The following is a 10222-nucleotide window of genomic DNA, read 5'->3' on the forward strand; positions in this document are numbered from 1 at the left end:
CATCATCATCATCATCATCATCATCATCATCATCATCATCATCATCATCATCAACATTACCAGACTCTCTGTCCGTACTAATGATACAGCTTTTATCCTATGATGGGTAACAACAAAAAATCCAAAAAATCCACCCCAAAACACATGTTCACTGAACTGGTATTACTTGGATTATAGAGTCATGATCCCCTTTTCGGTACTGATCCCATATGACGTGGTGGTAAACGTAGTAAAAAAAGATGAGTCGAATTAGCCGTGCTCGCGATCTAACCAGGTTCAAGCCAATTCACATCTCCGAGGGGATGCATCGTAATTCTATAATCATCAATGGCTCTCGCGGAAAAATCATTGGAGCATGACTGTGTATAAAGGGTTAATTCTAATGTGCTCACGCTAATGCCATCCTCAGCGTATTCGAGATGATACGTTTGGAGTTAGTTCACAGCCAGGAGAATGGGCGTGCGGGAACAACGTTGCGTGAAAAAAGAAGGTCCATTAATATTTGATTACGGGGATGGCTGAAGCAACGAGAGTAGAAATTTAGACACCAGTTTTTTATTTATTTATTTTTTTGTTCCTCTCCTCTCGACCGACGAGAACAATAACGTTTGGAACAAACACAAATTTGCATAAGAATACCATAAATCAATCAAGGCAAAACAAAACCCCAACACAAGATACAGCACATGGACAAAATAGAGAATACATAAATACATGAAAATGCAGTAAGTTAAAAGGCCATACGACAACAACAGCTACATGATTTCAAATAAAACAAACATACAAGCAAAACAACTCAGATAGGGCTTTACGTGCATGCATTCATTATGACGGATGTGTTTGTGGTTTTGAGTTTGTCAGTGTGTTTGCATATCTGTGTAAGTATGAGTAAAAGGATAGACAGAACGCAGAGCTACATCATATTGCCTATTACATGTATTATGTTCACGAATACATGATATAATATATTATGCAGATGCATAGATATACACACATACCTAGAGACATACAGACATACAGACAAACAAACACACAATCAGACAGACAGACAGACGGATAGACAGATAGCTCGCTAGATCAATAGCTAGATCGAAAACTAGATCGATAGCTACATAGATAGATAGATAGATAGATAGATAGATAGATAGATAGATAGATAGATAGATAGATAGATAGATAGATAGATAGATAGATAGATAGATAGATAGAATCTGGCTTTAACTATAAATGTACTTTTCCATGTTCACGGTGTTTTTAAACCTCTTTTTCCTTCATTATCAAAAATGAAAAGTAATAAACGTATCAACATCCACATAATTAAAGCAATAAATTAGGTTTAAAAAAATTTCAATTTACGTAATTACAATTCTTTTTATTTAGAATAAAACAACACTCATGATATATTTTTATTTTAATTCCCTCGCCCCCATAATGCCAATAGTATTCTGGAATGACAACAATGCACCCAACCTGAAATGCCATTAATGATTGGTTATGTTTTTATGTCAATGAAATCGTATGAAGAATGCTCTCTTTTTATTTGATTGTAATGATTTCTTTCACATTCCTACTTGAACTTGGTTGCTCACATAGAATAAATAGCTCTCAGGCAGCGTTGTTTTTAATTACTCTGTGCTTTCAGATTTTATAGATGCATTAAAGATTTACCGTACCATTCAAACTGAAGAGAACTTGAGCATCTTAGAAAATGTAGAACGAAAATATTACAAGTCATGAAAATGGAAGTGTTCCCTTGCTACCTGGACACTGACATGAGGTAAAGGTACAGGTTTTTGATAGCAATTTGGGACTGTTTTATAACGTTTTATATCAATGTTCTATTTCTATAATGTATTCATTCGTCTCTATCTCTCTCTCCCTCCTCTCTCCGTCTCTCCCCCCCCCCTCTCTCTCTCTCTCTCTCCCTCCTCTCTCTGTCTCTCTCTTTCTCTCTCTCCCTCCTCTCTCCGTCTCTCTCTCTGTCTCTCTCTCCGTCTCTCTCTCTGTCTCTCTGTTTCTCTGTCTCTCTCTCTTTTACACACACACATACACACACACACACACACACACACACACACACACACACACACACACACACACACACACACACACACCCTTTATCTCTTATCCCCCTTCCCTTTTCTATCTCTCTCTTTGACCCCCTCCACTGTTTACTATTTTTTCTCTGTCCTTCTTTTCTTCTTCTCTTTTCTCTGTCCCTCATTATGCCTCTATTACCGATTCCTTTAAGATAGTGACATAACTAACTAAACAACAGTCCATGCAGTTAAAAGGGATACTTTTAAGTCAAAAAGGCTCGTTTGCATTTGTAAGATAGGCAATCTGCATACAAGCATGAGCTTTTAGAACTGCAAATGAAACCAGCACGACATTCAGAAAAGCGCATCTTAGTTTATTCAGTTTCTTGAGGCTTTCTTGTATTTACATTTCCAGTAACAACATGAGGCGTCTACCAGAATCCCAGCTTGCCAACAAATATCAGACGCCCAGGCAACATAGCACTCAATTATTCTCTTTTGCAGTGCAAAAATTACACTGTGAGTGTGAGGATATGTATCTTGCGCACTTAGGGGCTCCATATTTTTAAGAAGTTTTTTTTCTGTCCGAAAGAGTATCTCGCAACAAAAGATCGTCAAATGTCAGTACGGACAGGTTCGGCCTTTGAATCCACATAATACGAAAATACCAAAATAAAGTCCTGAGTATATTATTCCCACCACACCCTCATCATGCCCCCCCAGATAATCATGTGTGTGTGTATGTGTGCGTGTGTGTGTTTGTTTTGTGAGTGTGTGCGTGTGTGTGTGTGTGTGTGTGTGTGTGTGTGTGTGTGTGTGTGTGTGTGTGTGTGTGTGTGTGTGCAAGTGAGAAAATGGAAAAAAGGTGATGGGGTCGAAGGATTTCAGGTTACCCGTATGTGATTCAAGTGGGTTCAGAAAACGATACCATGCTGCAACATCTACTCTCCGATGTGACATTTCATTTACCGAATCGTGTCTCACTTCCCTCTATATTTAGTCCCTACTGCTTTCAAAATCTATTATTTGCACCAAGATGTTCGTTACTATGAATCGATCATTAGAAAAAAATGAAACATGTTCCTGGTCCAGTGGCATTTAGAGGAAAGATTAATGGAAGACTAGCTCAAGACTTAAGGCTAGCTCTAGACTCGAAGAATTTTTTAAAAGAAAACCGTCTTCATTTCATGACACTTTTAAACAACAGCCACGCTTATCTCTCAGCTTGACATTACTGTATTTACTTGAGCAGTGTTTATCTTTCTCTACCACGGTTATAACTACAACTAACCAGCAAACACAGACATAAAAGCAATACCATTAACAAAAGAACTACACAGTAAATATATATAATTTGTTACAAGGGAAATAAACGGTTAGCTGTAAATAATCATTTGCTGGCACATTCACAAGGGTTTATTTTTCACGATTGCATCAGGGTATGGGCGACAAACTTCCACAAGCTTTTATTAATATTTGATAAATCTGTTCTCAGGTTGCCGAAGAAGAATCATCAAAAAATACAAAGAGGAGCCAACATAATTACGCAATGGTAATGTGCATTATCAAAATTACTGTCTTTCAGGATAATAGGTTGGAATAGCAGTTGGCAGAATTCCCATGAAAGATCGTTCTGCTCTCCTGTACAAAAACTGCTTTTATCCTAATGCATAATGGAACACTGGGATATGTTTTGGAATACTACCTTTAGATTCCAGTGTTACTTTGTTTAGCGAAAAATGCAATCTACCTCTCTAAATCATTCCTGGCCAGACAGAAATAATGATGATACCATACTATCCTTGCAACGGTTTAAAACAAATAAACGAGCTTTGCATCTGAAAGTTCGCATGCTTTAAAGAAATGTCTGAGCAATATTCATTTTACATATTATGCGCTCGTAGCGATATAATTTACCTTAACATTTTCTTCGATGTTAATAATCTTTTGTGAAGTAGTTGAGATACGTTCCTCATTTATTCCGATGTCCTAGATTTGATCCTCAGACATTCAAATTTATCCGGACTTGTCAGTTAACATGAATCTATTCTATGTCTTAATTCTTACTTTACTCACGTTCCCTTACAGGACATCTACGTCATTTTCGTGGGTGGGTGGGGGGGGGGGGGGTTTCTCTCCATTTCTTCACATATAGGGCACTAACTGTTGGGATGTCTTTATTTTTTTTTCAAATTGAACAAAATGCTGAAAAGAGCCTATAACAAAATCATTTTTGTCTGGAAAAACACAATATTTAGGCCACCCCAAAAAGGACAGTATGTCTGGATCAATAAATCTGTTTGAAAAGGCTGCCAGGACGCAGGTATTATAGAAAGAGCAAATCTATCTTTTAACAAAAATACAATGTTGAATTGGATTAGAAGTTTCCGGGAATCGTGCCCTTCCCCAAACACAAATAATAGCCTGCCAGCTGGGGTTGACACTCTAAAAAAGTTCCAGTGCCACCACAAGAGGCCCGCAATCCATAACTTTCCAGCAGTTTTTGCCCATCGCCAGGGGATATTTATTTCCTGGATTATTGCGTCCATCATGTTTTGATTACAGCGTCAACTTTCCCCCCAGACATGCACTGAAAAGGGGAGTACCAGGAGGGGCAGAAGGAAGAGTGGGGAAAAAAATCTAACATAAAGAAACAAACCAAAAGCAAAGACAAGCAAAACAAAAGCTGAAACAGCAACTTAAAACAACACAGTAGCAAACAAACAAAACAAAACAAAAAAGCCGTAGCTAAATGGTTAACAACCCCCAAAAAGAAAAAAAAAGAAAGAAAGCAGCTGGAATCAATAATTATAATGGCAAAGCAAATAAGATGGTTCATAGTTCCGAGAGCTCTCTTGCTTGACAATACGTTTATTTATCGTTTCTCGCATTCAGAGCAATAATTTCGCTTTTTGCTAAACAACAGAAACATGGGTTTACTTGTCGCCTGGCGGCACTCAAGCGCTTCTAAATGAACGACCAATATATTCCCACGAGGAATAAGAGGAATGATGATGTTGATTTTGACGAGCCCCATCGGTTATACAAAAAACCCAAACAATTCTACGTAGACAGTCAGGAAAAAAATCACTCTTTGTGTTGATGACCACGGCGTCCTTGAGGCAGTGAGCGTGGTTGTCAATAACAAAAAAACCCAAACCCAGTTCATATTTGCCTACGCTCATACTATCCCTATATTTGGGTCATACCAATATCATACTCGTAATTATACTGAGTACGCGTTTTGATAGTTGACAGAACTATGGCAGGCTTGGGGTTTGAGAATCAGCATGATTCTCCACCCCATCCCCACACGCCCGACCGACCGACCCATCCACCCTACTTCCTTCCTTCCTGTCGCCTCACTTGTCCTTACCCACAATTCCCTTTGGTAAATCGTTTTCTTTAGTCTTAGATTCTCGAGGGGAAAAACCCAAACCATTTCAAAAAATAAAAGCAACGAGATCGAACAGAGAAATGAGGTCGGTCTTTGGTTGGAATTGTAAAGCTCAGTCCACATTTTCTAGTCAAACGAATTCCAGAAAACACATTGAATGGATCAATGGAAGCGGCAAAACGAAAATAGAGTAGAAGGGGCAATCACAACAACTTGCTCGACATGCACTCGCAAGAGAGACAGAGAGAGAGAGAGAGAGAGACAGAGAGACAGAGAGACAGAGAGACAGAGAGACAGAGAGACAGAGAGACAGAGAGACAGAGATACAGAGAGAGACAGAGACAGAGAGAGAGAGAGAGAGAGAGAGAGAGAGAGAGAGAGAGAGAGAGAGAGGTGGGGGACAGACTGACAGAAAGAGGGAGAGACAGAGAGATAGATAGAGAGAGAGAGACATACAGAGAGAGAGGGGGAGAAAGAGAGAGAGAGAGCGAGAGAGAGAGAGAGAGAGAGAGAGAGAGAGGGGGGGGGGCAGAGAGAAAGAAGGAGAGCGAACATGAGATTGAGACAGAAAGAAAGAAATGTACATTCATTATACTGTAGATATATCACAATGAGGCAGATTGAAAGAGATACGGAAATATTGAAGAGAGAGAATGAGAGAGAGAGAGAGAGAGAGAGAGAGAGAGAGAGAGAGAGAGAGAGAGAGAAAGAAATAAAAAGAGAGATCGCAGAAATCAAAGCAGTTTTGTTTTCTTGGCTGATTGTGGTGTCGTTGTCATTGGTTTCTTTAAAGCTATGTACAGAGCAAAGAAACGAGAAAGAACTGAATGTCGTACTATGTAGCCTGTAATTTTTTACAGTGATGGAATGTAAGCTTGTAGAGATTATAGTGTACGGTGAGTGGGGACTGAGCCTCATCGAGCCAGGGTGGGGTTGGGGTGGGGGTGGGGGTTCTTTTTGCTTTGAGGCGGGTAAGGGGGGGGGGGGGTTGGTTTAAGGAGAGATGGAGGATTGGGTTTGGTGTTTTTTTCTTCAGTACTCTGTTCCAGTAAATGTAATACTATCCTTTGTTCACATTAAAGTTAATCGATGGCTTGCCACGTTATAATAATACTCTGAAATTTTGGATTTAACTCCTTCCCCTTTTCCCCTGTTACAGATCTGTTTAAGACAGCACACACAATTATTGTAAAATCACAAAGTATTTCGTTTAAGGGTAAAGTGCAATGATATCTTTTTTATAATTAACACCTGCCACTTTTAAGGAAAAATTCAAGAAACTTATGATCTCAAGACAGAAAAAAGACCAATCTGAGTGAATGTTAATAAACTCATTTACTCGTTGCTCAGAAGGCAAATTTTGAAATTAAAATAGAATTGATTTTTAAAAGAGGAAAAAAAACCCAACAACCCTGTAATCTGCCTCTGTCTCGTGAATTGCATCATAACATTCATAACATATTAATAGTCTAAGAGATATACAAACCTTGGGTAGATTAACATAACAAAACTTATAGAGATAATAGACAAACAAATAGATGTTTCAGCAGAGAAAGAAACGTATAAATAAAGAAGGCAAGCTAAAGAAAAATTCCCCTCAGCTTCCATCTGAGCAGGGCTATTCCACGGTAACTGACGGGATATTTGGACTACACTTTCTTACATTGTAAATCAATATCTATTAATTTAGTCCTACTTTAAACGATCAGAATATTTGAAAGACATACTAAGAATAGTATTAAATACAGTCATCAGAAGAAAAATCGTACATTATGCAAATTCTATCACATGTTTAGTATTGGTAACTGACGGGAAAAAAGAGGTATTTTTCTGTCCCGTTGGTTACCGTGGAATAGCCCTGGGTAGCTGTTTGTCATCCTTAAGTACGCTTTGGTTTGTGCTATCCAGCCGATATCTACGTTAGACTATAGTATTACATTTTTGTGTTTGTAGTTTTAAATATGAGAACATTCTTTACAGTGTTTGAGTGTCTTAGCCTAGTGGCCCGACTACATTTCGACGAAACATCAGGCTAACCAACAGCTTTATCGGTGAGTTGTAGAACATTAAAATAAGAAAAGCACGACTAAATGCGTCACGACGTGGTGGAATCAGGCGCTCGCCAATTTTAGAGCATTTGAAGTTATGGGTATTATCTTAATGCTTGTTCATTTGTCTTGTTTTCTAAGACCGTTCTATCTTTAATAGAAGGAGAGATATTCTGGATTAAAGGAGTGGAGTTCACCTGGCTTTAGAGGTAAAGCGCATGGAGCATGCTCTTGAGCATGGATATGCGCTATATAAATGCAATTATTATTATTATTGTTATTATTATTATTATTATTATTATTATTATTATTATTATTAAAATTATCGAGAAAATAGCTGCCAAAACCAACCGGAGAGTCCTTGGAAACTGTAAATTTACAATTCTGTGCCTTTAGTCGGCGTTTTTCTGTAAAATTCACACAGGATATTTTTTTTTTAAATAGACATATAAAAAAAATTACATAAATATAGCCAAACCGGCGGTTTGAAAATGCCGGTTTATCTGATTTCATTGTTATGATGAGCGCATGATAGTGCTTGGCATATTATAATTATGTCGTGTTGGTGCGGTAGACTTCTGCTAATTGCATCGTCCACAACTCCCTGACAAAACTGGTGGGCAACAGCTTTGTCGTAGTTCGATACTAGATTAAAATCTGTCGTGAAAAACAGCGTCGGTTGAACATAAACGTGGCTTTATGAAATAGACACAAAATGGACTACACTTACACTTACGCCCTTACAAACACAGGCGGACACGTGCAACTACAGACATACTTACAGACATGCACACACACATACACACACTTTCACACACACAAGCGCGCGCACACACACATACATACACACATACACACACATATACAAACGCGCGCACGTGCAGGTGCACTCACACAAAAACATACACACAGAGAAACTTCCTTTCATGATGTTGTTATAAAAGCATTTAGATTTGTAAGACAATAAATAAGCATAGACTGTGTCTCTGTGAGAACTTTTAGTTTAATATATTATAACTCGAAGACGACAGACACTGAAAAACACCTGAGATTCTGTGAATAGCTCTACAGTACTGTCCGTGAGTTCGTAGGACCTTTTTAAAGAAAATGTTTCCATCTTCGATTATATCTAAAATCTTCAAGTCAAAGAAGGAATGTCCTAAGTAGCCGTAAGAATAATGTATTTAAAAAAACGCATTCCTTTTTTTTTTTGAAACATGTTGATTATTTCCCCTACTACTAAAGAACAGGTCGATAATAATAATGTATATGTAGATGAGCATGGGCTCTTTATTAAAAGGGAAATTGAAACAGAAATAACAACAACAAAAATAACAAAAACAAAAAACAAGAAATAACAACAATAACAGCAGTAACAGCACCAGCAGCAGCACAAAAACAACAACAGCAACATGAATTACAATAGGCACTTAACGAAGATAGGAAGTATAGTGAATAAAACAAACTTACCGGGATTAGTTATTCACTTGTCTTCACAGTTTGAATATATCCAGAAAATAGCGTCCCAAAACAGAAATGCACACAATATGGAATCCTCCAAAATCCAGTTTGTTATAAGTTCACTTGAGTAAATTCACCAAAAAAATGAACTCCAATTTCACCACAGATCAGCCAAGAGATCAACCTCAGGTGCTCTGAAAATGTACAGAAAGCAGCTATAAAATGAAAGAACTTTCTGAAAAAGTTGTACAAAGGCGAATGTTTCACAAATTAGGATTTTTGAATTAAAAAACAATAACAAGATAACAAATGAAATCGAAACTTAGTAAAAGAAAGTTAACAACAACATTTCTGATTTTGAAGCTTATTGTTATTAAAAGTCGAAATTTATGTTATTCTTGATCTCGTGAGAGAAATACAACCAAAGAAATCCTATTAAGGGCGACAAAACAAAAATAATTTAAAAAAGTAATACACTTCCCCCAAACAATAAAGTATATTATTATCTTTCCTCTACTTTTTAGGAATAAAAACACATTAAAACACACGTTCAATTGTCCATTTAGGACCGGAAAGAGGACTCAACAATGAAAGAACAGGAACAAGAAAGAAGAAATTATGAATCACCATCCAAGGCCGGGGTTGTATCACGTCGTATTCCTTGTTGCGGTGATGAGAGCGTGCCAATCGCGCATTCACAAGGTAACAGAGACCTCACCCGCGTCGCGTTTTCTCTCCCAAGGCCTCGCTCGATCTCACCACAGCCTCACCGTCACTCACTCTCCTCACTCATACCCTCACAAGCACCCACACCCCCACACGCGCACTCACAGTCACACGCGCACGCTGTTGCCCTCCCATCGCCCCATCAGCAGAAGGCTGCTATGGGTATCGCCCTTGCGCCACTCAAGCGTGAGCGCCAGTCGGATACTTGTAGAGCTTGTCGCGTGCTGTGCTTTTGTGTATGCGCTGAAACAGCAACGGGAACTCCCTTTTGCTTTCATTCTTTCTTTTTTTTTTTTTGTCACGCGAGAGAAAAGGAAAATGAGAACAAGAAGTAGTAAACATTGGTGAAAAAAACAGGAGAAGGGGAATGAGTGGTTTGAAGAGGGGGGAGAGTGGTTAAGAAGTGTGCTTGAGTGTGTGTCTATGGTTTGTGCTGTGAATGTGTGCGTACCTGTTTTAAAGGATTCTCTGGAGCAAGTAGGTGCACCTGTGTGTTTATTAAATATGATTTTAATGTGATCGTGTGTGTTTGTTGGTGTGTGTGTGGGGGG

General features: G+C 38.4%; 1 long non-coding RNA gene across 7 annotated transcripts in view; it reads right to left on the reverse strand.

Annotated features, from left to right (window-relative positions):
• Positions 1 to 8685: 8685 nt before the first annotated feature.
• Positions 8686 to 10222, reverse strand: part of LOC101849996 — a 152134-nt gene continuing 150597 nt past the window's right edge. For all 7 annotated transcript variants that reach the window (XR_004858393.1, XR_004858392.1, XR_004858391.1 and 4 more), the window contains one exon: positions 8686 to 9139. This is a non-coding gene — a long non-coding RNA (uncharacterized LOC101849996). The remainder of the gene's footprint in view (positions 9140 to 10222) is intronic.

The sequence above is a fragment of the Aplysia californica genome, unplaced genomic scaffold, assembly GCF_000002075.1.
Source record: "Aplysia californica isolate F4 #8 unplaced genomic scaffold, AplCal3.0 scaffold00101, whole genome shotgun sequence".
In the NCBI taxonomy this organism is placed as follows: domain Eukaryota; kingdom Metazoa; phylum Mollusca; class Gastropoda; order Aplysiida; family Aplysiidae; genus Aplysia; species Aplysia californica.